General features: G+C 35.7%; 3 pseudogenes; all 3 read left to right on the top strand.

Annotated features, from left to right (window-relative positions):
* The first annotated feature begins 3,436 nt into the window (after positions 1-3,436).
* Positions 3,437-7,249, top strand: LOC145821812 (subtilisin-like protease SBT2.5 pseudogene; annotated as a pseudogene).
* Positions 7,250-7,479: 230 nt separating this feature from the next.
* Positions 7,480-8,066, top strand: LOC145821811 (subtilisin-like protease SBT2.6 pseudogene; annotated as a pseudogene).
* A 5,596-nt stretch (positions 8,067-13,662) lies between these two features.
* LOC145821810 (putative mitochondrial protein AtMg00820 pseudogene) lies at positions 13,663-14,109 on the top strand (annotated as a pseudogene).
* The last annotated feature ends 1,598 nt before the right edge of the window (positions 14,110-15,707 follow it).

The following is a 15,707-nucleotide window of genomic DNA, read 5'->3' as shown; positions in this document are numbered from 1 at the left end:
ACCTGCCAAATCTGTACAAGTGCACAAAACACATCGTCTCCACCAAATAAACAAAATTCAAAGACTATAAATATAACTTTAGCAGCCTTAATGTGGTGCCTTTCGACCTACATTAATTGGTTAAAATTCCGGTGGTTATTCGTTTGATTTAAATTTTGGGGATGAAATTTCTTAAGGGGGAAGATTATAACGGTTCCAATTTAGACTAGACTCATTTAATGCGTTTAGATCCGGGATTCAGTACTTTTAATCATTATACCTATCCTTTATCATCTTGTAATGGTCGAGTTGAGTTGTTGGTTGTGTTTGAAATAAGTTGGGAATTAGTTTCTCGAAAGAGTTACTATCTAGTTTTTTTTTTGTTCACTCAAGTAGTGTTTTGGTTGCTTGAGCGGTCTTTGAGATCTTCTAGTATTTTTGCAGGTTTGCAAAACTTCTGGGAATATGGTGATCTTTGCTCGAGTGGTCATTCTTGCGCTCAAGCAGTCTTCTGCTGACTTCTGGGAAGGGGCCATTGTGCACTCGAGCAGTGTTTTGGTCACATGAGCAATTTCACTTATTGTTTTGGTCGCTCGAGTGGTCTGCGTATCTATCAGTTCAGGAAAACGAGTTTTGAGTCACTTTTTTATTCCCTCTCTCTCTCTCTCTCTCTAAAACCTTCCAAACCCTAATTTCTTCACTTTCTCTCTCTAGTTCTTGCTTAAAACCTCAAGTACACCATCATCCATTGATTTCTCCCCATTGTTGTTTAGAGAAAATGATAGAGGTTATCGAAAGCTTCAATCTAATCGGAAAGGATCTTGTTTTCGGCTCCGTCAAAGTTTCACACTTCCTCTTCTACTCTTAAGGTATTGATTTCTTCATCTTCTTCTATGATTTTTAGCTTAGTTATTTGCTTCAAGAAAGTGTTTACTAATTTTGAAGTTTTGGGTTAAATCCGGGGCTTCATTGTTGAAATATAAAAGAGAGGTTTTGAAATGGGTGTTGGAAAAAGGTTATGGGAATGTGTTTATGGTTGAGATTTGTTAAAATGTTAGAATTTCTTTACCTAAATGTGATTTTGAAATTAAAATAGATTTTGTTCAAGAATCATAGATATTTGGTTCATGGAAGAAAAGGAGAAAAGATGTTGGGTTTTAGAAAGATGAAATGAATGTATTTGTTGATGATGAGGGTGGAGTTGGATATGTAATATCACTCATATTTTGAAAATGATGAGATTATATCTTTTAATAGAAAATTATATGTTGAGTAGAAATATCTGTTTTAGGTTATCGGTGGAGGATAGTCTTGATTGTTGTAGAAATTGCACAATGATTAGGTTTAATTGAAAGTTATTTCTCCTACATTGTGCATCGGGCATTATTTCATACTTGAATATTGAAAATGTATTTTTTTTTTGCAAAAAATGGGTGTATACGTTGGTGAATCTGGTTAGGGGTGTGGTCGTAATTTATATTGTTGGCCTGTGTCTCCTTGGTGAAGGTCCAGAAGTCTGCGCGGTTAGGTTCTGATTCTTCCGGTTAGTATCGATAAAATGGCTTTGGTAGTGCTTGTACAACCTACTGGTAGACACATACCTAGAGATTTCTAGTGTTTTGTATCCATTGCCCTATTTCTGATATGAAGTGTATTTTCTTGAATTGAAATGTTTGGATAAAGGCATTACATTGTTTTCAGATAGAAAAGTATAATGTTTGACAAATGGCATGCATGTGCATTCTCCTTGTGACTTTGCTAAGTTCCATACATTGTGTTAAAAAATCTCTACTGGGCTTTAGCTCACCTATGTGGAAAGCAAGTTTCAGGTTTTGATGATGTGCCTCCACTGAGGAGTTAGCTTGGAAGGATCGTAAAGCTGAAGGCTCATTTTTGTTTCTTCTAGTAATTATTTTTGTACAAGCCTTGGGCTTTAACTGTGTTGAGTTGAACTTGCTTTTGTTATACCCAAGCATTGTCTTGGAAAGATGTAGTCATTACGACATTAGCTTATCGGTATATCCTTTTACTTTCAATTCACTCACATGTGGTATATACTATAGATTCAGGATCAATGCTTAATGTATACTCGCATATGTCATATTTTGTACGGTAAAAGAATATAAATGACAAGTTGTTATTTTGCATATTATGTTTTCCTTTTGATTATCATGAGGTGGGTTGTTGTTATTATTTTGGGGCATTACACAACTGCACATAAGTTAATCGACACTTTAATTTATATTTTTTACTTTGCCTAACTTTAATTTCATTTTCAAATAATATACATGCAGATAGTACACCGTAGAAATTGATCTCAAATTTTCTCAAATTTTTTGCTTCAATCCATGGACACTACCTACTACAATTGGTAAAAAAATAAGTTTGACGAAAATAACCACATGTGTTGCATGTGTACTTTAACCAGGTATGATAAAAATGGTTGAAATTTAATGAATGAAAATTAGCTTTCTTGTACATTTAAAATAAAATTTATGTTATTATTTAATTTTAAAATTAATTTTTGATTATTTAGTTATTATGCTTGTATTACTAAATGGATATATATATATATATATATATATATATATTTCCAACACAAATTGCCTTACTAGAAGAGTTGATATCAAGGGCAAACAGTAAGCCACCTAAGGTGTTCACATTAGCCAGTAAGAGTCCATATCAGGACCAAACAATAAGCCATCTAAAGCTAATCTCATGAGACGGTAAACATACAGGGTAAAATATCATAAATAAATAATGAAGTAACTAATTAATAGGAAACCAAACCACAACACCACACTTGAATTAGACCAGAAAATTGGCCAACCAAAAATATCTATTCATTATCAACGTGGGCTAGCAGCCAAGAAGAAGAAGAAGAAGAAGTAAGCATTCTGCATGAAGGTCAGTTCAGTGAGGGAAATAGATTCAAGGCATTAGCTGGGCAATAGAAATAAAACTAAAGAGAAGAAGCTATTCAAAAGCTGTATTTACTGAAGTCATACCATATCCAATTAGAAACTTGCAATTCCAATATGAAAGAGGGCGATAAAGATCAAATTTTAAGTGTTTTGTCTCAATTCATCAAACGACTACCATAGGAATTAAGAATATGAGTAAACAAATATAAATGAAACAATATGAGTAAAGTTGTATCATTTATTTATATAATGAATTATACTATGTAAAATGTTGAAAATCTCAAATAAGCATTGACTAGTGTGTAAGATTATTACTATTACTAATCAAAAATAAAAAGAAACAAAAAATTGAGAGCATACATTTAATGATGATAATAATAATAATAATAATAATAATAATAATAATAATAATAATAATAATAATAATAATAATAATATTAATAATAATAATAATGTTATTTAATTTCTCATATTAGGCCTTGCTGAAGCTGAAGTTGAAGCATGTCTCATGACTTAATGCAACTGTTACGCATGCAAATCAAACTTTTACTATGGTTGCAGCTAATGATGTTTTGCTGGATTCTTCAGTTATGAAGTACATCCCTGCAGACTACCGAGGCCAGAAGTTTTAAACAAAAATTTGGTGGAAGGAAACATTCTTCTTTGTGGCTATTCCTTTAATTTTGTTGTTGGTACTTCATCAATCAAAAAGGTCACTGAAACAACCAAGAGTCTTGGTGCAATTGGCTTTGCTCTTGCAGTAGAAAACATTTCTCCAGGAACAAAATTTGATCTCGTTCCTGTTAGAATTCCTAGGATTCTGATCACAGATGTTAGCAAATCAATGGTAAATATTATGACTTTCCCCTTCAGTATATGATTTCTGGAAGTTCAGGGTGAGTCACAGTTCTCAACTTGTGGTTACTTTTTATTTTATTTTTATCATTTTTTTTCTTCCTAAAATTGGATTCCATTGGCCAATACTATTGCTATTAAGCAACAATTTGGGTTGTGGAACAATTTTTTGGTGATTTGAAAAATTGATTTCTCTTGTGTGTGCCGTAAAAAAGCATTATTCCTGTTGTGATTATATTGAATTAATTCCTATTGAGCTCTTGTATGTGTTAAATTTGGATTAGATTAAACAGGACACTTCCAAGAAACAAGAGAAGTGCTTTTTAAAGTTTCCTGCCTCCTTGTCCCCAAAACTCAATTTTGCTATGTCTGATCTGCATGTTAGCTTGAACGTCCATCATAATCACCACGTATAATTAGTTTAGGTTGGTTCTTGAATTTGGTACATGCAAGCAATTTTTGGTTTTTGGAGTTCTTTCATTCATTTATTTTCCATTTGTGTATAGCTCATACTCATGGTTATTTCTTTGGGATTTGCTGCATGGGATTCCATGATTTTAGGAGCTTATTGATTACTACAACATTTCCATATCAAGTATAACAACCCTCATTTTTCCATAGCCAATTCTTGAAGATTTACATGATTTTGGTTTGTTAAGCTTGCATTTTGTGAACTTTAATATTTTGTCTAAGTATGGGAGCATGTCTTGTTTTGTGCTGTTGTCTTTTTTTTAAGTATAAGATTCATGCTTTGTTCCTTATTTTGTGTGCTAAACCTATGCCATCTATCTTTGTTGCCTCACACGTAGGTCACACCTTTGAACCTCTTACACCTAGGCCGTTTAGCGTCAACACCTAGGATCATCTTGGAACCATCTTGGTTGACCTCCACCTTCACCCTGGCATCTTGGCCTATGGGTTCATCATCTAGGCCAATGTGTGCATCACCTAGGTCAAGATATGCATCATCTAGGCCAAGATGTGTATTATCTAGGCATCTGAGATCTTTGACCCTTGAACCTTGAAACCTTATGCACCTTAGCCAACACCTAGCAATCTTGTTCCTTGACTTGTACAACCCAAGCCGAGGTGTGTCACACCTAGGCCAAGTTTTACCTTTCCTAGCCGAGGTCAAAGAGACCTTACCTGTCTGAAGCCTATGTTTTGATCCAGGATCCTTGTCCATGCCACCTTACCTGTTGTATACACCTTGACTTACCCTTGTCTTTTCATTCTGGCACCTTTTTAAGGAGATTGATCAGATGATGCCACGTGTCCCAGTAGTGAGTTTAAGTCAGTTAGCAGTTGAGAAACCCATATCTTTTGCCATATCTTTGTCTTGATGGGAGAGAAGCTCTAAGAAGAGGAAGAAGAAGAAGAAGATCTTGGAGGGAGCTAGATTTACCAAGCTTGATTATTAGAGCTTGAACCTTTGGATTTGTGTTTTGAGGTTAGATTCTTGATCTACTTTTGTTGTTCTTTATGTTAATCTAATCACATTGCATGGTTTAGTATGATTCATGAGCCATGCATTGATTTAAAGTTTTGTTTTAGAGAGAGAAAGTGATGTTCTTGTGCTCTTGAAGAAAAATCATGTTTTGATCCAAAAGTTTTTATCAAGTTCCATGTTTTTGTATTTGTTTTCTTGAAATCTTCAAGTATGGGTACTTAGGTCCATGTCTTCGACCTCATACATGAAATCTCAGATTTTGAATAAGAAGTTATGATTTTAGCATTCATGCTAATTATGTTCATGTTCTTCATGTTCTTCAAGAGGAAACCTAGATTTCCATACTTCACTATATCCCTAAGAGTGGTAACTGGGACCACTCTTGTCCAGACCTCACACCTAGGCCAAGCATTGCATCTCACCTTGGCCTATCTTACATGATCACGTGTGCCTTGGTCTATCTTGCATACACACCTAGGCTGATCACTGTACACCTTTGCCGACACTTGGTAACATCCCGGGCAGGTAGCCCATATCTTGGCCAAGGAGACCACACCTTGGCCAAAGGGTGTGGAACCTTGGCCAAGGCCTCTTGGGTTCACCCTGCTAGGCCATTTCAGCCTAACTCATCTTTGTGCATCCATTCCGAGACCTGGTTTGTACCCAACATGCTTTTCCAATAAGAAAAACATTGATTTAACTCCCAGCACATGTTTTGACTTGGTTTTGGAAAGAAATGTCAGGATCTATTTTACTCATTTGAAGCTTGTTTTGGGAGTGCATTTCATAACAATCTTTGAGCATATCTTCTTACCTTCTTGAAGTGCATTCAATGGAATTACTATGTGATTTTAGGTCTTGGATCTTTGCTTTAATTCCCTCGACCGAAGAGCTATTGTGAGTGGTATTTTTAATAAAGTTATGTTATAACGCTTTGATAAAAGCTTTGCTTTGTTTTGAAAATGTATTTGATCAAGCATGAATGATTATCCTTTAGTTCTTGTATCAAACATTATGTTTGTTTTCATGACATTCTTGAAAGGTCCTTTTGTGCTAGGAGACTTTAATATAACTAGTACCCTTGTTTGAGATATCTTCCTTGCCACCGAGAGGTGGGCTTGTCTAACTGATTCTAGGTTGGTTATTCCCTTGTTTTGTCAATGAATGACATCCCTTGTATTATGTAGATGCTAGTAAACATCGCTTAAAGCTTTGAAAGACTATGATTGATGGACTTGGTTCCTCCCTTGTTTTGTTACAAGTTATGATACGTATTATTTTGGCAAAATCTCAGATATCATTCATTCAAACCTTTATTACTTATATCATTCACTGAGTTTTTAGCTCACCCATCTCCCTTATATATATGTAGGTGATAGTCAAGAAGGCGACGTTGCCTAAGCTTTGTGGAAGATTTGGTTTGTTTTATATTTTGTATTCATCTTGACAATCATGCTTCTTAGCTTTATAGTTCATTTCTTCTGTATGTTTTGACTTGAGAAGCCTTTTGATCAAGATGTAATTTCAAGTTTTAGTTGCTTGTATCCAAGTTGTAAAACCATATTAATATGTATGTCATTTCATTTAATCCATGCACAGCTCTTATGGACTAGTTAGTTTTAAATTTATTGCTTTTGCACATGTATGCCCCATATGTATACTCTGTTGCGCGAATCTTTGTAAGTTGGACTTAGGTAATCTCGGATTACTGGCCATCATGTCATCATTCTAGTAGGGGTGAAATAGGGCTGTGACATCAAGGGATTAGACTGGACATGTAAAAAGCTTCAAAGCAACATGCATCATTGGAAATGGGCTGATGCCCATATTCTACAAATCATCACCACAAGTAGCATTGTTCTCCTCACGAGGGCCCAACATAAAAGATTATAGTTTTCAGGATGCAGATATCCTGAAACCAGATATTTTACCTACTGGTTCTCTAATTTGGGTTGCCTAGTCTTCAAATGGAACAAACGAGCCTAATTACATTGCTACAGAATTAACAGCTCCCTTCAAGCACTCCTGCCTTATTCTTTAGATGTCTCATGGCAGGTTGTTCAAATTTGCCCCTTTATTTCTCTCTTTTTTAATTTAAATTATTGATTTGGAGATGGAAATAGGGCCATATGATATAGAGACCTGATGGACAAAAGAAGTATGGGAAACTAGAAATATAGCCTTAGGAGTTGCTATATAACTTTTTTAGGAAAATAACATAACGAGAATCTGATGTCACAAGGTAGAGTACTAGGAAAATATATAGGAAAAATGAACCTTTTGACATTTAAACTGGGTATTGGTATCTTGTTTTTCTGAAAATTTGAGAATGTTTGGTATACGGGTGCATTGGATTTGAATGGTTAAATAGCTATATCGGGAATGATCATGAGAGGATAATTTCAAATCAATTAAGTTTCCCTTTCTTGTTAATCTGTTTTGTAGGTTATGAGGATTATTTGGGGTTCTCATGCACTGCACCTGGAATTGATGCTCATGAGATAAAAAATTACACAAACTCACCTTTCAACTACACTCTGGTCCACCCATCTAACTTGAATACCCCCTCAATCACAATTTCCCATCTTATAGGGACTAAAACTGTAACACGCACAATAACAAATGTTGCTGAGGAAGAAACCTATGTCATCACAGCAAGAATGGCACAAGCAGTTGCCATTGAAACCAACCCTACTACAATGACTCTAAGATCTGGTGACACAAGGAAATTCACTGTGACTCTCACAATTCGATCAATAAAAGGAAACCTACAGTTTTGGAGTGGTTTATATGAAAGGAAGCAAAGGGCACAAAGTTATGGGTTACAACCTGTAACTTCTGTTTATTCTCTTGATTGAGTCTTACGATTGTGATATTACAAAAGTGATATTCTTTGTAATATGTGGGAATAAGAAACATAATATGTCTAGATGTAATGGTCTAATATTGGTCTAGTATGTATAAAGGTGACTTAGTATATAGGTAGAGGTGATTTAGTAAGATGTGTTGATATAATGTGCTTGTTTAATTTTGCATTGAAACAATCACTTATGCTCATTTAATTCTAGTTATGTTTTGGGTTGGGTTTTGTTAATTAGAGTTAATATATGTGGAGGAAATTTGTCCAGATGTTTTATTGGTACTTGGGTTGATATGATTTCATATATAAAGCTTGTAAGGGAAGCTAAAATTTAATAGAAAATCTGCTAAAGGGGTTGTTCAACTGTGACCCCTCTTCTCCCCTATTTTGCTCTTCTTCTTCTCTATTTTCTGCAGGAAAAATTAGATTTGATTTTGTGTGTTTTTAGATTGATTTCTTTGTAGTTTAAACACACTTGCTTCCAAAACACCCAACATAAAGTGGTATCAGAGCCAAGTTTGAAGTGGAAGCTTGGATTTGAAAAAGAGGGCTGAAAATAGAAGGTGTGTGAAGAAGAAAAGTGGGTTTTGTAGAAAATCTCCATGGCTAACTCAAGCAACCAATATATAGGTATCCAGCAATTATCTATGCCCATTTTTACTAGAGAAAATTATGATTATTGGTGTGTGAGGATGAAGACCTTATTTCAGTCCCAAGGTTTATGGAACTTGGTACAAAATGGGCATGATGAACCCGATTCAATAACTACATTAACTTCAGCACAAGAACAACAGCTAAAGAAAACCAGAAAAAAAAAAATGATGCTAAAGCACTCTTTTTTATCCAACAATCACTCTCTGATGAGTTGTTTCCAATAATCGTCGAAGTCAAGAAATCAAAGGAAGCATGGGACATTTTACAACAAGAATTTCAAGGAGACAAAAAAGGTAAGAATCATCAAACTCCAACTCTTAGAAGGGAGTTAGAATATTTGAAGATGAAAGAATCTAAAACTTTAACTGATTATTTTTCTAAACTGATGGAAATTATCAATCAAATGAAATCATATGGTGAAAGAGTTGAACAAAAAAGAATTGTTGAGAAAATTCTAGTTAGTTTACCAGACAAATATAACACAATGGTGGGCTTAATTGAAGAAACAAAGGATATCTCTGAAATGAGTGTCCAAGAATTGATGGGTTCTTTGAAAGGTCATGAACAAAGATTGTTAAAACAATTAGAGAAGCCCTTGGAGAGTGCATTCCAATCAAAAGTTAATTTGAATTCTGAAAGTCGTGGAGAATCATCAAGTAATGAACAAACAACAGGGGAATCATCAAGAGGTGGTAGACAATGAAGAGGAAGAAATTCATCATGGGGAAGAGGTAGAAGCAACATTCATAGAAGTTCAAGTCTGGAAGAAAATACAAGAAAGTGCAGAATTTGTGAAAGGGGAAATCATCTAGAGAAGGATTGTTAGTTCCGAGGGAAACCACAATGTTATAAATGGAAGAATGTTGGCCACCTCCAAAAGGATTGGAAAGTCAAGAGCAATCAACAAGCTAATTTTTTAGAGGAGAAAGATGGAGAAGGAAACTTATTTTATGCTTGTCAAGCAGCTTCAGAACACAAAAATGATGTTTGGTACCTTGATAGTGGGTGTAGCAATCATATGACAAGTGATAAGTCTATTTTCTTGGACATGGACACTTCAATTTGCTCTCAAGTTAAAATGGGAAATGGAGTGTTAGTAAATACAAAGGGAAAAGGAACCATAAGAGTTGAAACAAAGAAGGGGACTAAGTTTAATCATGATGTGTTACTTGTTCTAGACTTAGAGCAAAATTTGCTAAGTGTAGGACAACTTGTGGAACATAGATATGCAATCCATTTTAAAGCTAACAGCTGCACCATTCATGACAAAAATGCAAAGCAAGTGGTGGCGAAAATTCAAATGGAAAAAAATTGAAGCTTCCCACTCACATTTAACTATGCTAGAAATGTTGCTTTGAAAGCTCATACAAATGATGAGTCATGGTTATGGCATAGAAGACTTGAGCATTTGAATTTTCATTGTCTCAAAGTGCTTCACCAAAAGAATATGGTCCAAGGACTTCCAAGTATTAAGGAAATACATGATGTTTGTGAGGGGTGTGCACTTGGGAACCATCATTGGCAACCTTTTCCTAAAGGAGTTGCTTGGGGAGCCAAAGAAATGTTAGAGTTAGTTCATACGGATGTTTGTGGGCCTATGAGAACTCCCTCCCATGCCCAAAACAAGTACTTTATTCTCTTTGTTGATGACTATATAAGGATAACATGCGTGTATTTCATGAGGGAAAGATCCGAAGTGTTCATTATTTTCAAGAGGTTCAAGAGCATGGTGGAAAAGCAAAGTGGGCACTACATAAAGACTTTGAGAAGTGATAATGGCAAGGAATACAACTCTAAGGAGTTTGACAAATTTTGTGAAAAAGAAGGTGTAGAAAGACAACTAACAGTGGGTTATACTCCATAACAAAATCTATGATGCATGAAAACGGGCTATCAATGAGTTTTTGGATTGAAGCTGTTTACACAGCAGTGTACTTGATAAATAGGTGTCCTACCAAATCTGTTTGGAATGAAACTCCCATAGAAGTTTGGAGTGGAGAAAGCCATTAGTAAAATATCTCAAAGTATTTGGATGTGTTTGCTATGCTCAAATTCCAAAGGAAAGAATAAGCAAATTAGATGAAACAAGTGAGAAATATATCTTTGTCAGATGTAGCAAGGGTTATTGATTGTATAGCTTGAAGAAAAATCAGATAATAATCAACTGGGATGTATTATTTGATGAGAATGCTTCTGTGATAACCCTGATCCGTAATTACGTATTATGCTAATTAACCTCTATTATGAATGTTATTATGTGTTTGATATGATTTTGAGTGCCATGTATATGAATATATGTAGTTTTGAATTTCTATCTGTTCACCGTAGGAATATCTGTTTGATTACCTGCTTTAAAATTCAAATTGAAGGCCCAACCAGCCACAGAAACCGAAATTGACTACGCCATTGTGATTGGCGTATTTTTAGAGCCTACGGTGAGATTTAATTGAAAATTGATTTTTATCAAAATAATTAGATTCAGAACGATTAATTAAGCTTTATTATTTAACTCTAATCAAATGTGATTAGTGAGACGCTATAAAAGGACCTTTATTATACTTATTCACCTATTTTTTGAGCTCAAAGCCGGAAATTACACACTAGTGAGAGTGAGGGGCCGGCTCTAGAGAGGGAGAAAGAAGGAGAATTGTGTGTTTGGCTCAAGTTTGTGAAATTGGAAGGTTGGACTCAAGATTCAACTAGAATTTGTGAAGATTAAAGCTCCTAGGTGAGTAAATTCATGAGTTTGAACTTTTGATTTTGTGAGTTCAAGTGATTTGGTAGCTCATGGCAAAGATTTAGTTGAAAATGAAGCTAGAATGTACATGCATGCATAGAATTATCATAAATAAGCAAGGATTGTATAATCTATCATGTAGCTTGTTAATCATGAAAAATTGAGTTGTAGGATCATACATGCAAGCATGATTTGGATGAATTTCATGTGTATAAACATCACTTGACCCATTTGAAATGGAATTGGAGTTAAAAGATTGCATGCATGTTTGATTATTGAAGATATGGAGCTCATATGAGATTTGAAAGCATGAGCCATGATTATACAAAAATGTTGATTGATTTTGAAGAATTGAACCATGATTTTGAGCAATTGGCCTCATATTGTTTGTGTACTCATGATGCATAATGTATTTGCATGTTTGGGAACCAAAATTATGAGTTTTGAACCTTTGGAGGTCGAGTTTGAACATGAAGAACAATTCTGGATTTTCCAGAATTTGGCTTGTCTGCTCGAGCAGGGAGGGCACCGCTCGAGCGGGAAATACGAGCTCCCAGAACGTTTTGCAGACATAATGTCCGCTCGAGCGGGGAAGTTCACGCTTGAGCGAGGAGCTATGTAGAACGACTTTCAGCTCGAGCGCCCGACCTCACACTCGAGGCAACCAGTACTTTTGCGAACCTAATGGGTCTGCTCGAGTAGGGAAAGTCCACGCTCGAGTGGGGACCCCTGTTTCTGAAAATTTGGAAATCTGTTCTGTGTTTCATTTTCCGTTCTCTTTCATTTCTAAGGACTCTTAGGCATGCATTAAGCATTGTAAATGAGTTAAAAGGATAAGAATGAAGCCTAAAGGGGAATATGCAAATTAAGAACAGATTGAATTGTTTGTGACCCACTGTGTTCATGGAATGTGCAGGGTCGAGCTCCAGGGCAAATCATCCAGCTGATCACTGTGAGTAATATCTTAATAAAGATATCTGAAGTATGTTATTTGTCCAATTGCTTACTTCTATGTAAGTCTTATAAGTTCATTAATTGGAATGGTGGACAATGTTTCCTATGCCAAATGAATGGGTCGGAGGCCAGTTTGACATGAATGATAGAATGAATGAGCCTGAGGCCGGTCTGACGTGAATAAAAGAATGAATAGACCAGAGGCTAGTCTGACATGAATGATTGAATGAATGGGCCAGAGGCCAGTCTGACATGAATGAAAGAATGGATGGGCCAAATGAATAGGCCAGAGGCCAGTTTGACCTGAATGATAGAATGAATAGACCAGAGGCTAGTTTGACATGAATGATAGAATGAATGGGCCAGAGGCCGGCCTGACATGAATGAAAGAATGAATGGGCCAGAGGCCAATCTAACATGAATGAAAGAATGAATGGGCCAAAGGCCAGACTGACATGAATGAAAGATAAATGGGCCAAAGGCCGTTTGACATGAATGAATTGGGCCCGAGGCCATTTGGTGCATGTCGTTCTAAATATTGTTCGTGTATCTTCCTTATTTGATGTTATTCACTGGGCTTTCGCTCACGCTCATTCATGTGTTTGTAGGTGAGCCAAGAGAGGTCCAAACCCAGCCACAGTGAGTTTTGTGTGGAACAATCAAGGTTTTGAAGAGTCAGCCCCTACGTCTCACGCATGAGACTCGTCTTCACCCTTTTGTTATCTTGTTATATTTTGTCATGTTGGCGAGGACTTTGGATTACGACTGTATGTAGTTTTGATTGGCTGACCTAGACTTGAATGATCCTGTATGTACAGAACTTTGTGTTAGTACATATTTTGATGTGAGTTATTAACATGTACATATATGGATTGTTTTGATGTGCCATGTAAGCACAGCTCTATGGACAAAAGTTTGAATTTGCTTCTGTTTGGCCCCTTTTCTCTGATGAGTTATGTCTGTTTAATTTGAGGTCGTAGGTAATCCCCTGATTACTGGCCGATTATGTCCTTAAGCCATAGGGGCTGGTTCGGGCCATGACAGCTTTATGGAATTGGGAAGAAGGTAAAATTGAGAAAATCTGTCCTAGTTGATGAGAAGTAAGAAATTTTAACACTCGAAGATGAAAATAATGAAGATTCACATCAATCCTCACCAAGGGCAAGTTCATCATCATCTTCCAAATCTTCTCCAAGTTCAAGCTCAAATTCTAATTCATCCTCACCTAGCTCATCTCTGGAAAAAAAAAATGAGGAGTTTGAGTGATTTGTATGCTAGATACAATTTTTGTGTAACGGAACCCATAAGTTTTGAAGAAGCAATTAAAGAGGAAGCTTGGAAGAAAGCAATGGAAGAAGAAATTGAAGTCATTGAGAAGAACAACACATGGGAATTGGTTGAAAGACCACAAGGCAAGGAAATCATTGAGGTGAAGTGGATTTATAAAGTAAAGTTGAATTCAGATGGTTCATTCAAAAGAAACAAGTCAAGGCTGGTCGCTAAAGGGTACACACAACAGCCTGGAATCGATTTTCGAGAAAAATTTGCACCGGTTGCACGACTTGGCACCATTCGAGCTCTCATTGCTTTAGCAGCCCAAAAAGGTTGGTCATCGTACCAACTTGATGTTAAATCTTTGTTTTTAAATTCAGAATTGAAAGAGGAAGTGTATGTTGAAAAACCCAAGGGTTTTTAATGAAAGGAGATAAAGACAAGATGTATAAATTGAAGAAAGCATTGTATGGGCTAAAGCAAGCTCTAAGAGCATGGTATAGCCAAATTGATTTCTATTTCACCAACAAGGGTTTCAAGAAGAGCAAGAGTGAGCCAAACTCATATGTGAAAAATCAAGGTATGCCAATTCTTATTGTTGCCTTGTATGTTGTTGATTTGTTATTTTCCGGTAATGATGAGATAATGATTGAAGAATTTAGAAATGACATGATGAGAAGATATGAAATGAGTGACATGGGTTTGTTGAATCATTTTCTAGGAATTGAGATCTATCAATTTGAAGATGGAGTACTTATTTCTCAAAAGAAATATGACGAAAATATTTTAATGAAATTTGGCATGAGTGGTTGTAAACCAATAGCCACACCACTAGTTGTGAATGAAAAACTTACAAAGGAAGATGAAGAGAAAAAATTCGATGGTTCGTTGTATAGAAGCTTGGTTGGAAATTTGTTGTATCTTACAGCTACAAGGCCGGATATAATGTATGCTACAAGTTTACTTTCAAGATTTATGAATAATCTCAGCCAAAAGCATCTTCGTGCTGCAAAACAAGTTTTGATGTATATTCGAGGCATAACCAGCTATGGTATCAAGTATTGCAAAGATTCAACTGTGAAATTGTTCGGTTTTTGTGATAGTGATTAGGGTGGCTGCACTGATGATATGAAAAACACCTCCGGATATGCATTTTCCTTGGCTTCTGGAGTAATTCCTTGGGCATCAAAGAAGCAACAGACTGTGATACAATCATTTGCAGAAGCTAAATATGTTTTAGCAGGTTTGGCAATTTCCCAAGCAATTTGGTTAAGGACAATACTTGATGTTTGCGAAAAGTAAGAAGATCGTACATAAATTTTTTATGACAATAAATCAGCCATTTCCATGGCTAAGAATCCTATTTTTCATAGTCACACTCGTCATATTGCAATTAAACATCATTTTATTCGGGAAGCAATTGAAGAAAGTGAAGTGCAACTCAAATTTTGCAAGTCAAATGAACAAATTGTAGATATATTCACTAAGGCTCTTCCCAAAGAAACGTTCTAGCATTTCAGAGAGTTGCTTGGAGTTATGGAGCAGCACATTAGGGGAGGGCAATGTTGATATAATGTGCTTGTTTAATTTTATATCAAAATAATCACTTATGCTTATTTAATTCTAGTTATGTTTTGGGTTCGGTTTTGTTAATTAGAGTTAACGTATGTGGAGGAAATTTGTCCAAATGTTTTACTGGTACTTGGGTTGATATAATTTCAAATATAAAGCTTGTAAGGGAAGCTAAAAAGTTAATAGAAAATATGCTAAAGGGGCTTTTCAACTGTGACCCCTCTTCTCCCATTTTTTGCTCTTCTTCTTCCCTATTTTCTACAGGAAAAATCATATCTAATTTTGTGTGTTTTTAGATTGATTTCTTTGTAGTTTAAACACACACTTGCTTCCAAAATGCCCAACAAGATGTTCTGTAATATGGTGGAATGCCTCTGTATTCCCTCTTTACTTAGGCTTAAAGAGCCATAAAGAGCCTTTGGTTATTGGGTATTAGATGTTGGGTGAGAA

This window comes from Camellia sinensis, chromosome 3 (assembly GCF_055761805.1).
Source record: "Camellia sinensis isolate YWXY chromosome 3, ASM5576180v1, whole genome shotgun sequence".
NCBI classification, from domain to species: domain Eukaryota; kingdom Viridiplantae; phylum Streptophyta; class Magnoliopsida; order Ericales; family Theaceae; genus Camellia; species Camellia sinensis.
This window is presented reverse-complemented; position numbering and strand designations above follow the sequence as displayed.